The 20,797-nt window shown below is 35.4% G+C and overlaps 1 long non-coding RNA gene across 1 annotated transcript in view; it reads left to right on the top strand.

Annotated features, from left to right (window-relative positions):
* Nucleotides 1-10,814, top strand: part of LOC136841369 (uncharacterized) — an 11,121-nt gene extending 307 nt beyond the window's left edge. The window contains exons 2-3 of the long non-coding RNA XR_010853916.1: nt 7,964-8,068; nt 9,907-10,814. This is a non-coding gene — a long non-coding RNA (uncharacterized lncRNA). The remainder of the gene's footprint in view (nt 1-7,963; nt 8,069-9,906) is intronic.
* The last annotated feature ends 9,983 nt before the right edge of the window (nt 10,815-20,797 follow it).

Raw genomic sequence — 20,797 nt, 5'->3', positions numbered from 1 at the left:
CTTTGGTAATTGCAAACGTATGAACTCTGTCCGTTTGGTTAGACGATATGTGGTATGAGGTATTTCTTCGCGGTTTTAGGATCTTGAAAATTTTGACACGGCAAATATAAACCATTTCTCGTGAACTGGCTGGTGACACTGGTGATTGTTTGGATTTAAGCTTTGTTACAGGGAGAAGGTTCCTCTGTAAAGGAGAATCTTAATTTTCAAAACTGCGGTTCATAATTTATCATTTTTTCTGAACTTTATGAAGGAGAGGCATGTAAGCTTTATCTGAAATTCCTTCTTAATTGCAATGTACTATAATCTACAGAACTCTAGCCATGGTCTGTTTAATCCTTTTTTCATTAAAACGATGTACCAAAGACAAATTTGCAGAAGTGTCCTATATCTAAATCTTTGAACTTGGTGAACGCGGTATTTTAACTTTTCTGCTTTTTGTCATAATTTTCTTAAGTTTAGTAACTTCAGGGTAAAGATTTTTAAGCCTTATGGAGTCATGAGAACGAAATTTATGTATTATCGTAAACTTAGCAACAGTGCTTTATTTACAATGGCTGGTCTTCTGAAAGATTCAGGTGCTAGCGAGTAGTACAGGTGTTTGAGGCTAGAATGTTACTAGTAGTTCGGATTAGGCTAGTTACTGAAATCGCTTATTGTGAAATTACTTGCAGAAATTTGTAGCCTTGATAGGAAAAGCATGTGTGAAACAGGAAAACCTTAAGGCTATTTTACAGCAAGTATACAAACATTGCATAAGTATTTAAAAAAATGCGAATACTGCCAAGAAAATGGATCGCAAAGAAAATTTAGTATTCATACTTTTAATAGTGCAACTTTGGCGTGCGGCATTAGAAAATTTTGCGATGTGTGGCAAATTACGTCGTGAAACTGTTAGGGACAAGAATACGCTGGCTTTAATTCAGTGGCGAAAGCAAGGCTTTGCAGTATAGTTCCTCCCCGTTAGGTACGTGTTTATAGCCCGCAGCCCGGGTAACGTCAGTGAATCCGGAAGTGTCCTTGATGTAGCATGTTATTCCGGGAATTAGGTAAAATGGAAGGTGTGCTTATGTTTTAATAGCCCCTCATTAACTTTATTGGCAAACTTTTGTTTAATAGACCCTCATTTACTTTAATGGCAAACTTTGCTTGTCTGTTATATGCGTCTCAAGTATTTGCGAGGGCAACCTGTCAAACATTTTACCACACCAGTAAAGAATATCTTAAATGCAAGAAATCTGAGCGATTAACTTAGCTTTTCGCAAAGATTAGATTATAACCTTGACTGTAACTATTCCTAAACAACTTAAGTTAATTTCAATACCGATGGTAAACCACTGTATCTTCGTTCAACTTCGTAAAACTGGCAGACACTAAATGAACGTAGACTTCTTAGGTTATTGTATGGTAATTCTATAGGGTAGCTCCGCGCCTGTTTTTTATTTGGGTAAACATTTTATTCTCGTAGTATTACAATATATACCAATATGCTGTACCGCATAAAGGATACTTGGGTCTAGATGATTAAGGGCTCTTGTCCTCTGGATAGCTGTCACTAAATGAACAAGAATTATTGCTACTTAAGGCAAGCCTGCATAGTTAAATTCTACCTGCAGGTTACGTGGGATTGCTTGTTGCTTATACCCTTTCCAAAATGTATAGATCTCTCTGGCGTGGTTGTCTGGGTCTTCGCAGGTAAGGCATATATGCCAAATGTATAACAACAGCGAGATAAAATCATTTCTCCCATTATAGATGTCAAATAAAATCTTTTTCGTTACGCTGAATTCCAAGTCTATTACTTAGGTTCACGAGTGATAATGTTTTTTTAAGCAATTACAAGAAACAGAATCAGTTTCTATCAATATGGCATCTCATTTTGGTGGCGTTGCCAATACCTCACACACGGATCCACGTGTGTTTAAATCTACGGGTAAGCAGCTTAGATTTTCTCTAGGGAGCACTTTCGGTGGTCAGGTCATCACGGTATTATTATGTCTGGAGGCATTTCTCGTTTCTACATATACCTTGATTTCTTAACATCGTAGGTAAAGAATAAATTGGTAAGCAAGGAAATATGAAATAAAGCATAACAGTAAGTTTGGCAAGAGAAAATAAACATTCGTATACAGACAGATCTGTCGCTCTCTCTTTCTCTCTCTCTGAAAAATAATAGATTGGAAACAATGACTAAATATTGCTTGGATACGATATGGCAACGACGTTTTGGCCTGACTGAAGGGTAGAGTGACTTTGACACCAACTTACAAGAAGTCATTCCCGGTCATCTCACAGACATGGATAGACATCATCTTCACAGCCGAGAAAAGGCAATCGTCTACAAAGTAAATAGGTATTTTCAAGATGAAAAGGCGAATGGAGGGCCTATGTTATCCCATAAAAAAGCTCTCGCTCGGACAGCTGCTGCAACAGGTTTCAGCGAGAGTACAGTTAAAAGAGTCTGCAGCAAATTAAATGAAGAATGGTGGGCAGACTCTGAGCATGAGCAGCCTGTATTTTCGTCACCGAAAAAATCTCGACCTGCAACCGTCACTGCTTTGGATGATTTTGACACATGCGTCATTAGAAGGGCAGTTCTGTCCTCTTATGAAAGACAGGAAATTCCAACTCTGGACTTGATAAAAGAGGAATTAAAAGAAAGAATATCTTTTAATGGCTGCCGTGAATCCCTTCGTAAGGTTCTCAATGAAGATAGGATTCAGATTTAAGAAGGTTGATGGGCGCAAATTTCTCTTGGAAAGGCGAGATGTAACTGTAGCTCGGTCAAGATTTTTGAGAGAGATGAAGCGTCGCAAGGAGTCAGGGCAGAAATTCGTGTATCTCGACAAAACTTGGGTCAATCAAAATTACACTGTTCAAAAGTGTTGGACAGACTTATCATCCCAGCAAGCTACGGGGGTAAAACCTCCCACCGGTAAAGGAAGCCGATTGATAATTCTACATGCAGGAACAGAAGACGGTTTTGTCAACAATGCAGAACTGGTTTTTCAAGCTAGAAATGATGGGGACTACCATGAACAGATGAATGCTGAAGTTTTTGAAAAATGGTTTAGGAATCAGTTGCTACCGAACATCCCTCCCAACTGTGCAATCGTGATGGACAACGCATCATACCATTCTATGCAACAGGAAAAGTATCCAACCTCATCTTGGAAGAAAGAAAACATAAAGCATTGGTTGATAGAGAATGGCGAACAGCCAAGTGATGATTTGCTGAAAATTGAGCTGTATGAACTCGCTAAACGACTTATTAATAACATGGGAAAAAAGTATAAGATTGACGAAATTGCAGCTGAAGCAGGGCATAAGATAGTACGTATACCACCGTACCATTGCCAATACAACCCTATTGAGCTCATATGGGCTCAAGTGAAGTCTTATATAGCGAAAAAGAATACGTTCAAACTGGCAGACCTTAGAATTTTAGTGCAAGAAGCATTGAACAATGTCACGGCGGAAAACTGGAAGAATGCAGCGGGGCACGTAGAGAAATTTCAAAAGAGGATGCCCGGCAAGATGTGGCTGTAGAGAAGTTGGTTGATAGTTTTGTTATCAACATTGCTGATAGCTCTGATGACGAGTTTTCTGAATAAATTATATATAAAAAAGAGAGGATTAGGCCTACAGGGGAAACCTCTCTCGAAAAAAAAAACGCACCTTGACTTTTACCTCAGTGGTGGTGTGGAAAAAAAGTTTGATTGAAAAAAAATAGTCTTTTAAAACTTATGATTGTCACTCCTCGTTATAGATAATATATAGGCGACAAAGACGTTTATTTTAATTCGTAATTCGAAAAATGAACAAGAAATATATCACCTATTTCTATAGCATTAATTAAATACTTTTAAGTATCTAATTGTGTAATAATGATAAATGTACATCTATCTACAAGTACTGACAAAATAGATAAGGTGATCATATGTAAAAAAAAAAAAAAGCCGTAAGATTTAGAAAAGAGAGAGAGAGAGCAGGGCGGAGTAGGAAGGAGATTAAAGTACCTGGAAATCAAAAGCCCCAAAAATCTTATAAGTATAGCCTCAGGGTTTGTCTCGAAGACATTTAAAGGTCTGTCACACACGTGTCAGTAGCCTGTTTTCGTAAAACTGGCAACAGGGCAGATCTTTAAAAGCCTCGCCAGAGAGATCTGTTCGTCGTGGCAAGAGTTTTATAGTAAGGAAGAGATCAGAACCATCTAGGAAATTGAAGCAGGAAGGTCAGTCAATTTCTAGCGTTTGAAAGCTGAGCTATTCAAAATATTGATAAAAGTTCATTCATGGTGGTGTTGATTTAGTTATGTTCATGTGCTGAAATAATTTAATGGTGTATATAAAGTCTTATGTTCCTTTTAAAGAAACAACTAAGTTAATGGTTTAGACTGAGCTGGTTTCGCGCCAACACGGGAGCTAAAGTCCCTTGTGTGAAGGCCTTTTAGCTGGGTATCCTGTTTTAATAGTTGTAAGCATTCATTCTGTTAGCTTTAGGGATCAGCACAAATCCCTCTTATGTAATGTATTTTCGGAAATCCACGCCTAACTCGATTTTTTTTTTTTTTTTTTTTTAGCCATTAGTACTAAAGTTCAATTGCTTTGTACCTGCATTGCTCTTGATGGTTAGTTTATACTGGATCCTTGCAGTAGAATTGCCCTTTTTCTTAAATTTGTCAGTACGTTTAGTATCCATACTCTTATGAAACAAGCCCTAAGTTTATTTCAATATTGCCAGTAAGCAAACTGCTTTCTAGCTCTTAACTGTTCATGGCGTTTCGGGTCATCCAAAATATACTGTGATGGTATTTTCTCATATCCCTATGTTTTCCATCAGCTGGGTATATTCTAGCAACTGGTAGTGTCGTATATGAGCGACTGCAGTATGAATATTTTCAAGGTTTAAAAGTATATATTTTTTACCTATACGCATTCTTTGCCACTCTACTGTAATCTCATTCCATAGATTGCCTGACCCTTATAACTAGTACATATTTGGTGTAGAGAGAGGCATCTGTACAGTAAAGTTCGTATCGCATGAGTCCCTGCCTTGTTCTCCATTACTTTTCTTAGGTCTTTGTTTATTCATTTGATTGTACTTTTTTCAAATGTTTTTTTTTTCTGTAACATGGTAGTGGCAGAATGTTGCCTTTTGACCACATTGAAATGTAAGAGGTAGTTCCATTGGTATTTCAGCCTGGTAGGTTGCTAAATCCGAGTGAAGTAAAGTGTGAAGAGTGGAAGAGGTATTCTTGTGGCCTTAAGAATTAGATACTAACCTTCCCTTAGAAATCTCAGAACAGTAACTACAGTCAGGTGGTTTTCGTGTTCGTTTCGGAAAGCTAACAGGGTCAGACACTTGCCACAACTTGTTTTGGTAAAGTTCCTTGCTTGATGGTGGATACTGAATCATTATAGTACAGATTAACTGGATAAGTAAATTGTTTGGGTTTGATTTTGCCCAAACAAACTAAAGGAGCTTGGGAGTAAAGTTGAATCTTTCATATTCTATGCACAAGTCCTTAAAATTGACACGAATGAGTAGTCTTACTCTTGAGCTTTGGGAAATTTCGTTAAGTCTTTATAAATTTCATACCCCTATGATGGTACTGAATTATAGGGTTTGCATTCGCTAATAATAGTTTTTGGTAATGCTGTTTTTATAGGTAACGACCGTCTTAATGCCCAATAGTTTAATGCCCAATCTCTCTCTCTCTCTCTCTCTCTCTCTCTCTCTCTCTCTCTCTCTCTCTCTCTAAATTCTGAGTGGGACTTGGAAAGCTTTGTAGATTTAGACTTGAGATTATTACTCCGCAAGAGGACCTATTTGGTTAATGTGAGAGCCACAAAATCATTTGGTGGTTGCTTTTATAGTTTTCATAGATGGTTAAGGGATAACTCAATTTCTCTATCTGAAAGTGACTTTAAGTTCCGAGATTTAAGCATGACAGAGTATATTTGGACGAGTATATTTGGACGAGTATATTTGGACGAGTATATTTGGACGAGTATATTTGGACGAGTATATTTGGACGATAATAGGTATATTTGGACGATAATAGGAATAAAGTTCCAAAAGTAGTCACTCGGAAATAGTGCTAAAGGTAGTCACTCAGAAAAGCAATAATTATCTGTAAATTCTTGAATGGTCAATTTGTCGAGCAAATAACGTCAGTCAAGCAGACGTTAATTTTATTCTGAAAGTAATGTGGTGTTACTCTTGCACTGATTTTGTTAATTTGTTTGAACAGGTAGTGTCAGAACAGTAGTGCTGGTTGTTGGTACCGAAGTTCTCATCCTGAGACTAAATTTCCACAGTTCTTATGGAAGTTCTCCTATATCGGTCCGTGTGGTACTTAGCGAATTCATTTTTTGTTTAACATGTCGTTGCCTTGCCTGTTTTTCAAATTACAAATCTTGAGGTTGATAACTTCAAAGCTCGTGGGGAAGCTTTTATTGTCCATGTAATAGCCTTTTGGGTTTTTGTAAAGTCTCAATGCACTAGACATTTCATATTGATTTTTTTTTAGTGCTTGCTTATGACTTGTGATGTTAGTGTCATAGTTCTTTGTAGAAATGCATTATCCCAGTTCCCCTAACACAAACTCCAGCACGAGTGCCTCCCTATGAGGCCCCTGTCGGCCTCAATTTAATATTTTAAAATTTGGGTACAGTTGTTTGTTCGTCAACGAATCTTGGTAGTAGTGGTTTTATACTTATCACAGGTTATTTGATTTCTTAGATTTCGCTGCATGTTAATTTTTTCGGACTGATATGTGTAAGCCTGTGGCTTAGTGGCTTTTTTTTTTTAATGGAAGACCTAAGGATTTTAGTTGCTTGAATTAAGTATTCCTTTGAGTTAAATGTGGGTTTTAAGTGTTTAACTTGCATCATGAAAGGTTTAAGTTGTAGCTTCTCGAGATTCGATATTTAAATGGCTTTAGTATCATTAAATATTTAATGTACATCCTCGATCAGTGTTTAGTTTCCTAATACAGATAACAAGAAAGTGTCACTTCCGAAGAAGTTTATAGCATACTGCAATGTTCCACCAAACTCTCATTATTTTACCGTTTCTTCAGTGAATTGTGGAAACTGCTTACTAGTTTCACGATCAACTATGGGTTTGGCGATATTAAGCCATAAAATTTTTAAATTAGTTTGAGCGGTAATTGCTACGATGTGACTGCAAAATCGACGTTGCGTGAAGTTGACTTACTTTGGCTCTTACTTTGGCTGACCTTTATAACTGAAGATCAGAAGCTGAAATATTCAGTTCTTCTACAGGTACCCTTTTACACTTTTATTGTGAACATTTAATTTACCTTGTCACCGTTATTTTACGATTTTGCTGAAATAGCTCTTTGGTATTCTCGTAATTTTTGATGAAAATTCTGGTTTTAATATTTGATATTGGCCAGAAGTAAGCAATGAATTCACTAACAGATCCAGTGAAGTATATTATAAGCTAGTGTAATTCTAAATTCTGAAAGAAGAGTCAGCTGAAAGTCCCGACAGTTAGTTGCCAATAAACTGTTGTTTAAAAATCAGATTTGGTGCTGAAGCTTGAGGGGGAACTTAAGGGTTTTGAGAAACAGACACATGAATGTAGATGTTAAATTATAGCCCATAAAAAAATGCGCTGCGCAATAACGACAATCAAGGGGACAAACTAAGTGGGATAGTTCTTAAACACAGTATAATTATTGGAACGCTCATTGAATTAAAAATGAAGGATGAAAAGGATAGACTGTCAGGGCAAAGGAAGCAAAACCAAATACCTTGTAAAATAGGGTAACCCAGGAAATGAAACTAAAGCGTATAAGCAGAGCTCATATTTAAATTCTCCGTCGAAAATGGTTCTTTCAACACCACGGGCGGTGAGGTTAAAGCATATTTTAATTTTTACTGAATTATTGAGTTAATGCTAATGGTAAATTTATTTTGTACTTTTACAGATTTCGCCGATCAGGAGTACCACACTATCTATGGAACAGCCTCTTTAAACATTTTTCGATGGCGCCAAGGATTGTTTATGAAGACTGCAAAGCTTCGTTCTTGAAGTAAGGGGTTGAAAAGTAACCTAATATTGAATACTAGTTGAGTAGATAATACATTAAAAATTTTACTTTTATCGTATCCTGTTTTGGTGATGGGTTCTGTATAAATCAGACATAACTAAAATTGACCTACTTGCCAAAAATTTCCACTTAACCCCTCTGACTAGCAAATGATGGTAATGACGTGACGAAAACTAGTGGTTTTTCCAATCAACTTTTAGTCTGGAAAATCTGAAATGGTTACTAATTTAAACTTTTAAGCTAGATTTAAAATCCCAAAAGACTGTGAAATGGCTAAGATCTTAGTGGGAATTTCCTTGACGTAAAAATTTAGTGATTACTGTGACCATAATCTCAGTTCAGCATGATTTGATTTCGTAGCCATTTGCATTTCTCAAAAAATAAATAAATAAATAAAAATCTGGAGTCCAAGTAAATAGCACTTATGTGACAATGTAACTTACTGGTAGGTAGTTACATTACTTGCCTGTGAGTGAACACAGAAAGGTTGGTAGAGTGTAATGGAACATTGAAATGGAAGCTGCAAGTCTGATTAAATGTCACTTGAGAACTGACTATCCAATAGTATTGCAAGAGTTTATAGAAAAGTAAACACTGAAAACTTAGAGGTAATGTAAACGTTGAACGTGGAACTCCAAATAAGTCCTGATAACTTTACGCACTGAAATGATCAACTTAAACTCAACTATGGAAGTGAAAGTTGAATGAATATAAAAAAAAGTGGCTTACATTGAAAAATGACGCTCTTGCTCGCGTAAGAAATCAGGTTTTTAGGACTTGCCCCCTAGTAGTTTTAATTGAATTCTTTTGAGCCTTTTCTCCAGCAAAAGAATTATAACTAACAATATAATCCATCACGGCAAACCAGTCTTAGACTTCAGTGCCCATGCAGCAAACTTGCAAAGTAAGATTTTTTTGTAACCAAAAGAAAACATTACAAGAAAACCATGAAACTGAATAAGACACTCCTGTAGAGCAGTTGTAGGCTACTTGACCTTTACTGTACTTTATTTTGACGTGATGGTCTTAGTTTACTTAGGCTTTACAATTTTTATAAAGTTTAGTTGGAGCTATATTTTAAGATTGCTTGACAAGTTACTTTGTCGTAATTTCAACTAGTTCTGCCTATGTGCATAGTCATGACATAGTTAAGCAAAGCTGAACACTTAGTTAACTTTGTCGGTATCAGTCGAGGTCAGCAGTAGAATTTTTTTTTTTTTTTTTTTAGGGGAAATTACTTTCGGGCAGTGATTAAGGATCAGTTAAACCTTTTTCACATAATGCATAACTGATCCAGAACATAGCTAAACCCTCCATACGTAAAAACTTTTGAAATTCTGGATGTCCAAGTCCACTAAAGAATTCCAAGATACTAAATTTTCTCACGGTTTGCATTCCCCACTAAGAAAATCTGGTGCATGCTAAAATTTGTCGTACTGAGCAACTTGAAAGTGCAAGTTGTAGTTCGTCGGAAGTTTGACAAAACCAACGTTGGGTTATCTTTCTTTTCTAAAACACAATGATCAAAACACATGTATTCCTTGTGGGAATCGGTTTCTTCTGATTTTTGTCCTGAGTTTGATCCACTCTTAAAGAATATAATGTCCAGTTTTGAAGCATGACAATAAATCTGGAACTTAAGTCGAAGTTTTTCAATTAGACTTTATGAAACTGAAATGCCTATAACTAATAAAACATATTAGCTACTTGGAAATAACTCATGACACAAGGGCTCTCAGACTGGGGTTCGCTGATCCTCATTAGTTTACACTTACACTGAAGGGATAATTGAAGCAATACTAAAAGTTATTTTGTTGCAGATCAGCCTTCGTTGACAAGATGAGTCAAGATTCAACCGCATTTCAAGACCAGGGAGAATTAACTTTCTTCAAAACCTCAGAAGTGCCGCCTTGCAGCTCATTCAGGCTTTGCCTCTAGGCGTCGCGTCGTCGTCGGGCCTCAATTATATTTTGCACTCGCGAACTGACTCAACCGTCCTCTGCACTCAGTCCAGTCGTCATGTAGAAGAATAATGTCGGTTGAAGAGAAATTTATCGAAGTGGAACTTGGACTTTTCCTGGATCTATTAGAAGAATGAATCTAATATAAAAATTAGAGCAAGGTTCCAGAAAGAATGAAAATTGTTCTTTAATGTGTATGAATCTACTATTTATCAGTATCAGTAACATTTAACAAGATATGGTCTTCACCAGTTTGTTTTTTAATATTTAATATCAGTGACATTTAGCAATTTATCAATTCAATATTTACGAATTTGATTTAAAGCCAGCAGTACGATGCTAAAGTAAAGCAACATTTAACATTTCGCAATTTATTTTTCAGTTCAGTGTTTACGAATTTGATTTAAAACCATCAATACAATCCTAAGGAAAAGCAACATTTACCATCACTTTAAATATATTCACTCAGATGCTGTAACTACAGTCTATCCTTAACAAAAAGCTCTGATATTCAGGACCACAGCAACTACAGTCTATCCGTAACAAAAAGCTCTGATATTCAGGACCAAGTACATCAGGTCATAGGTTCGCTGCGATGTCGGTCAGTCGTGTTTTTGCCTTTTGTGCAAGACTAATGGCAGCACATGCGATGGTAAATTTAGTGTTGGTGTCGGATAGGATAGTGGTGCTGGCGTTTGTGCTGCATGTAGTGTTTGTGACTGCTAGGCTGTTGGGAATAGCTAGAATGTTGAATTTATGCTGGCGTTTGTGTTTGTGACTGCATGTTGGTGTTGTTGAATTTGTGCTGGCGTTTGTGCTGACTGTTGATGACTAGGCTGTTGGGTATAGCTAGAATGTTGAATTTGTGCTGGTGTTTGTGCAGCATGTAATGTTGGTGACTGCTAGGCAGTTGGGTATAGCTAGAATGTTGAATTTGAGCTGGTGTTTGTGTTGCATGTAGTGTGGTGACTGCTAGAATGTTGAATTTGTGCTGCATATAGTGTTGGTGACTGCTAGGCTGTTGGTTATAGTGTTTTAAGTTAGTCTTCTTCATGAGGTACGGATGTGGTGTTGGCAATTATGTTGGTTATGGTACTTTTTGCATTGAATGTTGGTAGTAACAGAGAATCAATAAATAAGGTAGAGGTATATCCTAATAAAACAAAGCTGTCAGAAACGAGAGAATTTCCAAAGTTTAAAAATATTTTTACTTAGAGCAGTAATCTATTTAATGAGAGCAGTAATCTATAATTAAACTGGAAAGTCTTGCTAAAACCACATCAAAGGTGTGAAGGGAATCTAAAGTTTGTGAAGAGGCTAGTCTCGTAAGGGTAAAATGTTATATTCCCATCTGTAAGATATCACTGAAGTGATATAAAATTGTCGAATGTTTAACCAAATACACAAATATAATTACTAAATTTACTAATAAACCTTTGAACCCCGACTAGATTCTATGAATGCAAACTTCTGATAACACGAGTATTTGGAAAGAAATTTTGTCCGAGGTTCTTTCATGTGTTGAAATGTGAGGGTGTGTTTACCTGTGCTGTGCTTGTACACACCGTATATAATCAGCGAACTATAAAAACTAAGATATTGCTAAATACTGCTAAATGTTACTTAAGGGGCCGTTCAAAATTACTTAACGCCTTAGGGCGGGAGGGGTTATTGTGATGTGTTATGAGTGACAGTGGGGGCAGTGGTCGGAAGGGGTGCAGTCATAATTTCCCCAACCTTTTCAGATTTTTCCGTTTCTTTTGAAAAGATGCAAATGTAGAAGGGCTAAAGAGACATAGTAAAGATTCTGCAATAGACTTTTATTATATTTCAGTAATGATGAGAACATGGCATTTAATTTTTGCATGATTGTTTAAAAAATATTACAAACTCGACCCATTTGTACTTCAACATTTTCAACTATACGTATTACATGAGACAGAAAATCACGAACTCGTCCCTGTTCTGAGCTCCGACATTCTCTATTTTATGCACAAATGACATAGATAAATATCACATTAAATTAATCCCCTTCTAATTATGACGTAAGAACATTTTCATTTTAAATGTGTGATTCTTTAATATCATACCATAAAGGTATTAAGAAAAACCTGAAGGTAATCATTTCAGGTGTTAAGCTAAACTTTAATATATTATTGTAACTAAAAGGAAACATACTAATTCAGGGGTGGGGTTACTAGATGATACATAATTTTCTGGGGGAGGGGTTGCGTGTCCGGACATGTTTTGAGGCGTGACAAGGGGTCTGGTCAAAAAATTACCGAAAGTGTTACGTAATTTTTGAACGGCGCCTAAATAAGATTGATTGGTTTTACAATAGGTAATATTTTGTTGTACTGGTTTCAAATAGGCAATTATGTAAAAAAAAAAACCTTCCCCTCAATTTGCTGGTAGAAAAGTGAAGCGTTGGCTGAAGATTTCACGATTGATTGTTTTTGCTATTTCAAGGTAATTTTTCTGTAATGATTTCGATAATCTAAAATTAGATTGACTTAAAAGCTCAATCTGTCCATGCTTTGAGAAAGCATATCACTCATAAGGAGAGAGAACTTTAAACTCGTGTAATTAGCATTCATGGCAATTTTTGGAACCATCGTAATGGATGGCAACTATGACTTCCCACCAGGACATAAAAAATGCTTTTCTAGTTTGTGACATCAAATCTTTTGCCTTGTGCTTTCTCTTATCTTTCCTCGTGCTTTCTCTTATCTTTCCTCCTCTTTTCCTTCCTCTCTCCTCCACCACTTACTCTCCTCGCTTCCTCCTTTTCTTCTCCTACACCTCTACTTGTCTTCTCACCTCCCTCCTTTTATCTTACACCTCTCTCCTCTCTGCACTTAAATTTCTCTCTTCTACCTTCTCTCATCAAATTTCTATTAATTCCTCCCCTCCCCTACTCATTTTCCTCTTATCCCCTCTCCTCCACCCTCACAACCAATTCCTCCTCAGGTCTTAAGCTAGATTAGCAAAACAAAATTCTACCCATATTTTGCTTGCTATATGTATTTTGTTTTGTGCCTGAAAAACCATTCTCTTTTGAGCAATACTATTGCTTTACACTACTTTGGATACGCAGTGTGATGTTTGCAACCATATTTTCAAGGCAGTTTAGATGAAACATTCACAAAAGGTTACATAATGCCAGATTAGCAGTAGGCCATCCTTCCCTGCAAGACACTGTAATCCTTCGATTGCACGGTTTCTTGGCTTTAATCTTCATCTAGAAATACTTCGGAATTTTAATCTTGTTTTCCCTGTCTGACATAGTTCTTACACCTTCAAAAAGTGACATCGCTGTCCCACTATTTGCTACATGGAGCCTGGTCTATTATGGGGTACTTAAAAATGTTCAGGTTGCAATAATCAAAAGTTCAAGTTCTTGTGAAACTAATTTGTTTGATACTGGATTACTAAACTTAAATGTCCTTATTAGTGATTCCTCTATCTTCTCCTACCTACTGTTAAATATTAAGCCAAGAACACAAAAAACGCAACATTTGTACAGTGAATGTTCTGATACGAAATTGCTCATGAAGGCTGAGATACCTAGCTATTTGAACTAAGATTTCCTTCCAGATATTCGAAGTTCTGTATTTTACATTTAAATGTTTCAATTGTTAATCAACATGGTCTTTGGCAAGATTTGCTTTCTCATGCTTGCTTTCTATACGAGAAGGTTTATGATTAATATCTAACATGTCATTTCTAAAATGTGAAGTTCTCTTATTTGTCCGCATATTCATATTCAACCAAAATCTCCTGACAAAATTCTCTTGTATTTAGCACCGCTTAACTCCTAAGAATGTATTGAATTTCTGAATTTCGTTTGAAATGAAAAATATTGAAATTAGACAACTCTCATTAAAATTATTAATCAGTCATTAAGCGTAATCAATTTTTTGGTGAGGTAAAACCTTTATGTCCAACAGTATTTCGTAATTTGCAACGAAGTGGATTATATGCAATTTGGAGATCTCTTCACTTAACATTTTTGTTTACATCTTTAATTAATACATTCCTTTACACATTACCTCAGTGCCAAAGCCATGTTGATTTCCTTCGTTTTAGTATTCATTTATAACAAATTTCATTTGAAAGGTGACCATTTAAATTTAACAACCCTCTTGTTTCTTCAATACCGTGGTGCTTAGTCTGAATGTACATTTCATCCCCAGTCCACTAAAACAGATTTCAGAAAATCTCTCTAACTAACACTTCTACCGGGTTATCTGTAAATCTGCAAATTTTGAATGCTTTACGATGCTGATTTTTGTAGGGTTATAATAGATTGTCCCTGGCAGCGCATACGTTTTTAAGTTAAATACCATTGTCTTAATATTTTCCCTTTTTCATTTTCCTTTCTATATTAAGGGCACTATACACAACATCTCAATGTTTTGGTTGATGTTATTTTAATGTTAATGACTTTGACTTTTTAATTTTAATTGGAAACAAAACTTGAAATTTTTAAAGTGGAATAATTTTATCCCACCGTGCAACATGAGCAATTTCTTAATTAGGACATTCAAACACACCAGCACATGAGGCAATGTTCCCTCAGGTTTATAACTAAGGGATGAGTGCTCTTTAATTTCTTAGAAAGTAGTTCTAGTGTACTATTTCATTTGGCAAGAATCGAGTTACTGTAACTTTGTTTTTCATTAAATATAAAAATTTGTTTCATGGGTAGTGGAGAATAATTGCATTACTGTTCCTTGTTAGCAACTTTGTTTTTCCAGCTAAATGTAGAACAGCTGCATTTCTTTCATGGGTGATGGAAAATAATTGCATAAAATTCATTAAGACTTTTCCTTTTAAAAACTTAGCAACATTTTATAATCTTTTTAATCTGTCATATATAGGTATGAAATGGAGCATATAAAAATCATTTGCACAAATGCTTTGGTGCTTTTAAAATGAATTTACACAATGCAAAGTAAGATATAATAACTGGTGGTTTTGTATAAAATGTTTAAAAAAACACCATATGCATTTTGTGCAAGGTTTTTCAGCTGGTTTGAAAATGACAGTATTAAACATTTAGTTAATCAATGAATTGGTTAACTCACTGCAAAAATAATTTTCATCAATAACATGCAATGTTTAAAAGTTGAATAATCTTTAAAATGTGTATAGTTGCTATGAAAATTAAAATGCAAAAATGGAACAAAATATGAAAAATCATTTTAGCCAAAAACATGCTTTGGTGCTTTTAAAATTGAATTTATCCTTAATTTTTTTTTTTTTTTATCAAAAACAATGTCCCCCTTCACATAGGGCTGAACCACCAGATACTGAGTAAACTGGTGGTTTTGTTACATTATGCCTTTCACTTAAAATTCAAAAGCACCATATGCATTTTGTTCTTCCTTAATGGAGATAATGATTTTCCATATGCTCCATTTTAGGGAGCAATTTTAAATGACAGTATTAAACATTTACCATGTTGTTCATGATGTGCACCTGGGTAATTTCATTAACATTGTTTAAATAAAACAACTGTATAACAATTTTTCAAACAAAACAACTATAACAATCATAGTTGGTTATAGCATAAGACAAGTGCTGTTTCAATTTGTTTGCTTGCTGGTAATTTTTATTAACTCACTGGAAAAAGATAATCTTGGACATGAAAAACTGTGGTTCTGCAGAATTTGTGCAAGAATCATCTCTTTAAAATGTTGTATTGTTGCTATGATGAAATTAAAATGCAAAAATATGCTGTAACAAAATACTTGCAAGGGAATTTAATAAAGATAAGGGCTTAAAACATTATTTTATTTTCAGAAACTTGATAAGTATCTTTGCCTACACCCTTCAAAAGAGTTTTGGAGAGTTATCCTTTTGCATATTTTTTTATCAAAAACAATATTCAGTGTCCCCCTTCAAAAGGCACAAGAATAGGGCTGATCCTTATTGGAACTGAGCTGACTACAAAATGGATCCTTTCCCAAATTATATCCTGGCTTGCCAGATGCCTTGTATTTACAACCACTAGTTATTTGACATAAATGACCTCAAACCAGCTCCCTGAACAAAATGTGGTGTTTGTGATTCTTCTTAATGGAGATAATTACTATGGTATATTTATCAGCACAACTATAGGAAAATATTAAGTTACTAGAATTGTGTTCAGTTACTAACAGCAATTGTCACACCTGGGTAACTATCATTTCAAGTCCAGTACTGATTAATCACTAACTGAAAAATAGATATCTAAAACATGTCTATAATTCTATCCATTAGTTGGTTATAGCATAAAAAGATAATATCAATGTTGAAACTCTATTCTGCACTGTTCATCAGCACGACAAGCATTTGTTTGTCATTGTTTGCTGGTAATGAGATTTTATTTGAAAGACAGTAAATTCTCAAAGAAATTTCTTAAATGTCACAGAACCAAAGATAATCTTTTCCTGACACTGAAAAACAAACTGAGACACCTTCTGAGTTCCAACAGTAACCTAACGATGTCAAAAGTTTCTATTTTCACTTCACTTTTACTCAGAGCTAGTTGCCTTTTTAAATCAACATCTCAAGACTCCAAGCAATGAGCAAAATTAAAAGAAAACTCTCATCACAAAACTCCTCAGTTCTAACACCATCAAAATACAGCTAACAAAATAAAAAGTCAACAACTTAAAAAACTTAAAATACCCTAAAAATACAATGATCAAATCAAATCAGACAATAAATCTGCCAAAAATCAAGGAGTAAATTCAATCACATAACACACCTCACAGAGGCATTCCCAACTTCCCTTGTCGACAGAATCATTGAAAATCTACCTGCTCAACATTCCATAAAAGGCTAAGATCTTCATAAAAGTACTGTATATGATGTACCAGTTATCTACATAAGGAGAAAAACATGCCAAAGTTAAAATGCAATGATCCCAGACACTTAAAAAGGAAAATTAACTGGCTTAAACTTCAAAACCAATGCTAACAAAACCAAAGTAGAGGCACTCAAATACAGCTGTTTATCAAATAACATCCAACTTTAGAAATCTCTCAGAGAATGGATAAAAAACTGTGCTAACTCTGGAGTGACAATAGGCTGAACTCTAACACCAAATAAAAAAAATAAACATTTCAAAGAACAAATAACAAGCTGATTTGCTACCCTTCATGGCATTACAATATGTACTTCAACAGGTAATCTATTTGTCATCTACATACAGACATACTGTAAGTACAAACAACAAGGTCTCAAATTTAAAAGTTCATATCTTAACAAATCTAACCAGAAGACACAAAGGTTCCATGCAAACATTGTAAAATGGCATTAATAATAACCATTCCAGCACTAAGCTGTGTCTGTTATGGGGAACAATTCTCCATGGCAGTTAACTATTCCAGTCTCAAAATTCAAGAAGACATTAGTCCCACAAATGTGAAGAGCATAAAAAATTATCAATGAAATCAACTGATCAAAACATTCCTGCAGCAACTGCAGCTTTTTTTTAATCTTTTCTGCAAGGCCAGTTGGAGATTGTGGGACAGTGTCTCCAACCTGTAAATGGTACTTGCAATAATTACTAGAGCAATATAAGGCTCATTTCACAACATCCAGCAAACTTGAGAAAAACAATCCACACAGATTAAAAAGAAATTTTATAATACTCACAACAACCAAAGCTAAACACAACAGACAATCAATAACAAGTAAACAAGTCCAGGTCTCTGCACACCACAACATATCAAAAAAATTAACACCAAAGTGATTTCCAAACTACACTGTGGACTAGACTGTCTACTATGCACAGAGATCAACCTCATACCCTCACCTAACAGATGGTATTCATGTGTTTATTTCTAGGAAGAGCAAAATCTTTCCATTTCATCATACACTCAAGGCTTGTACCAACAAGCATGATAATCTGATTCCTCTTGAAGTTCATGCAGTTAATTTACCATAAGTCTAACACACATATCTCCATTACCTTGTGAACAGTTATTCACATAAGTTCCTTCAGATGTAGCAGAGAAAACATTATCATCAGGCTACCACTTGATCAAAATGTACCTAAAGTAAACTTTATTTGTTGCTTTTACTTTAGATGCATTTAGAGGGTGTCAAATAGCACTCTACTCAGCAAACCAAACTTACAGTGACTGTGAGGGCAATGGAAAATCCATGCCAGAATATCTGAAGAAACAAAAAATCCCCACCAATTCAAAAGGAGAGGTAATAACAATCATCACGACAGAACCTAAAGACAACAATCAATTAATACCATCCAAACAAGGAGGTACCTTTGCATCCCAAAACAGTTGGAATATTGGTTTCTATAGATATCAAGCTGCATAAGAATCATGAGAAACAATCAAGTTGACCTGCTGGCCAAACGTGACTGAACTATGTAGCAATAAAAGTCCTCATATAACATCAAAATAAACAAAGGGCTTAAAATCACAGCTGACAACACCTAAGTGCAACCCGGCAGTGGCTCTGACAGATGTCAAGATCTCCAAAATGTTATAAAGAGGCCAAAAACCTTCAACTACTTCCCCTCACCAAGGACAAGAAAACTTAGCAGAATTAAAGCAGACCATAGGCTATGACTGGACTCGTTAAAATTGAGAATACTAAACTGACACCAAGAAGCCTGAAACACCATCAACAAACCAATGAAGACCTTATCATAGGCATTAACTTCTTCAGTGGTTCCGAGTTCTCTATCAGCAGCTTTGACCAAACATGAACAATGCTTCATCTTAAATCTAGACACATCCAACAGAAAAACCCGGCAGTATTCCATCTCCAAATGTTATTTTCTTATACTATCACAATAAAAACCACCATCAACAGAATGGACCTTATCATAGGCATCAATTTCTTCAGTGGTTCCGGTTCTCTAATGCAAAACATGAACAATGCTTCCTTAAATCTAGAAATCCACTATTCCATCTTATTTTCTTATACAAAATTTGGATCATTAACATTCTTCTCTCTCCTTATTAGTTCCATAATACTAAACAAAGACTACACTTATCATCTTTTCTTAACACTTCAGCTTATCACTAAAATGCCTAAATAGAGAGCTTATCTCTCATATCCTTTACTATTCAAATAACTCAAAATTATTCTAAGCTTTTCTAACTAGTTTTCTGAATCTAAGCTGTAGGTAAAGTAATGCCCATAACCCATGCACAGAACAATCAGCACATATGGCTTACTTCCATAAAAAAATCTATGCTGAAATACATCAGATTAATTCAAAGACTGCAACAACAGCCTCAAAAACTAAAGTAACCTTAAACCTCACATCATGAAAACCAAAGTAAGTCACTCTAAATACAACTGTCCATCAAACAATACCAACCTTTGAGACCCCTCCTGGAATGGGTAGAAAACTACATACTTTGGAGTGACATTAAGCTCAATTTAACACCAAACAAATTGTCATAAGTATAAAAACCACCAGAGTAACTGGTTTTCACTGCTTTATATTAATCTAAGAGAAACACTTGCCGTATGCTTGCAGACATACTGCATTGTCACCAATTTAAACATATCTCTGATCTCAAAAAGCCTCACCAGCATACATAAAGCACACAGTGCAAAAAGGCTTTGAGGACAACCATTCAATTACAAGAGAGACAATGAATCAACTAGGGCATTGACTAATGCCACACCATTGGATTCATCCAACAAAAACACTAAACAGCGAGCTTCCAAACTGTCCATAGTCATTCATAAACCAACCATGATTTTAAATGTCAAGGAAAGTATACAAAATCAAAGTCATAAGTAAAGTCATTAGTATACATCATGCAGCTTTAAATATGAAGAATAACTGAAGTCTATTTTGAAGGCAATACTGCAAATGGCCATCAACCTTAGCTACATGATGGGATAAGTTTTGTCAGTGCTTAAACCATTTGCAAGATGGACTGAAATTCAAAACAGATTCCTACTCCTAACTGACAATGCTTAGAATTATCCTAAGTCAAAGAGTGACTGGTTTTAGAAAACTGAGGTAATGATCCCGCCCTTAGACTAAGGGGTCATTATTAGGTTTAAAGTCTACTACCACAGTATAGTATATAATGAAGAGCCTGCAAGACAACAATATAGAACAAGGCATCACACTATGGCTAAATCTGAACTGAATGAAGCTAAAACTAATAGCTACCAACAAGCACTCTAACCTGAACTGAATGAAGCTAAAACTAATGGTTACCAACAAACACTCACTCTATCTTATTATTCAGCAAATTTTTACTACAAAACAGTATTCAAGTGACCTAAATAAATAACCCTGACTGACTGCCAATACAGTAGTTTAGTGTAAACATCAGGTTACCCAGGAATAAATTGCACTGTCAAATACTTAAATACTTTCCATTGGTCTCTTCTTACCTAGTTGTTCATCTTCATTACCTTTCTCTTATTTTCACCCCTGGAAATGAGTCCTGTTAGGCTACAAATAGCTAAGTGTTGCAGAGGAATCTCAAGATTCACATTACAGAAGTGAGGTTACTATCCTCCTCTAAAGAAAATATGGAACCACATTTTCCTTCTGTGTATAATCCTGGTACATTGAAAGGACAATGTACTGTTGACATGACTGTAAGTACAGTATCCTTGACAGCATATTGACAAAACTTTTTAAATACTTAATTTCCTTGAGCACCTAACTCTAATTAGAAAATATCTGTCAATGTTAACAAATGATCAAAACAAAACCACATATCATATAAGGAGAGCAATAAAAGCCCAT

This window comes from Macrobrachium rosenbergii, chromosome 9, assembly GCF_040412425.1.
Source record: "Macrobrachium rosenbergii isolate ZJJX-2024 chromosome 9, ASM4041242v1, whole genome shotgun sequence".
NCBI lineage: Eukaryota > Metazoa > Arthropoda > Malacostraca > Decapoda > Palaemonidae > Macrobrachium > Macrobrachium rosenbergii.
This window is presented reverse-complemented; position numbering and strand designations above follow the sequence as displayed.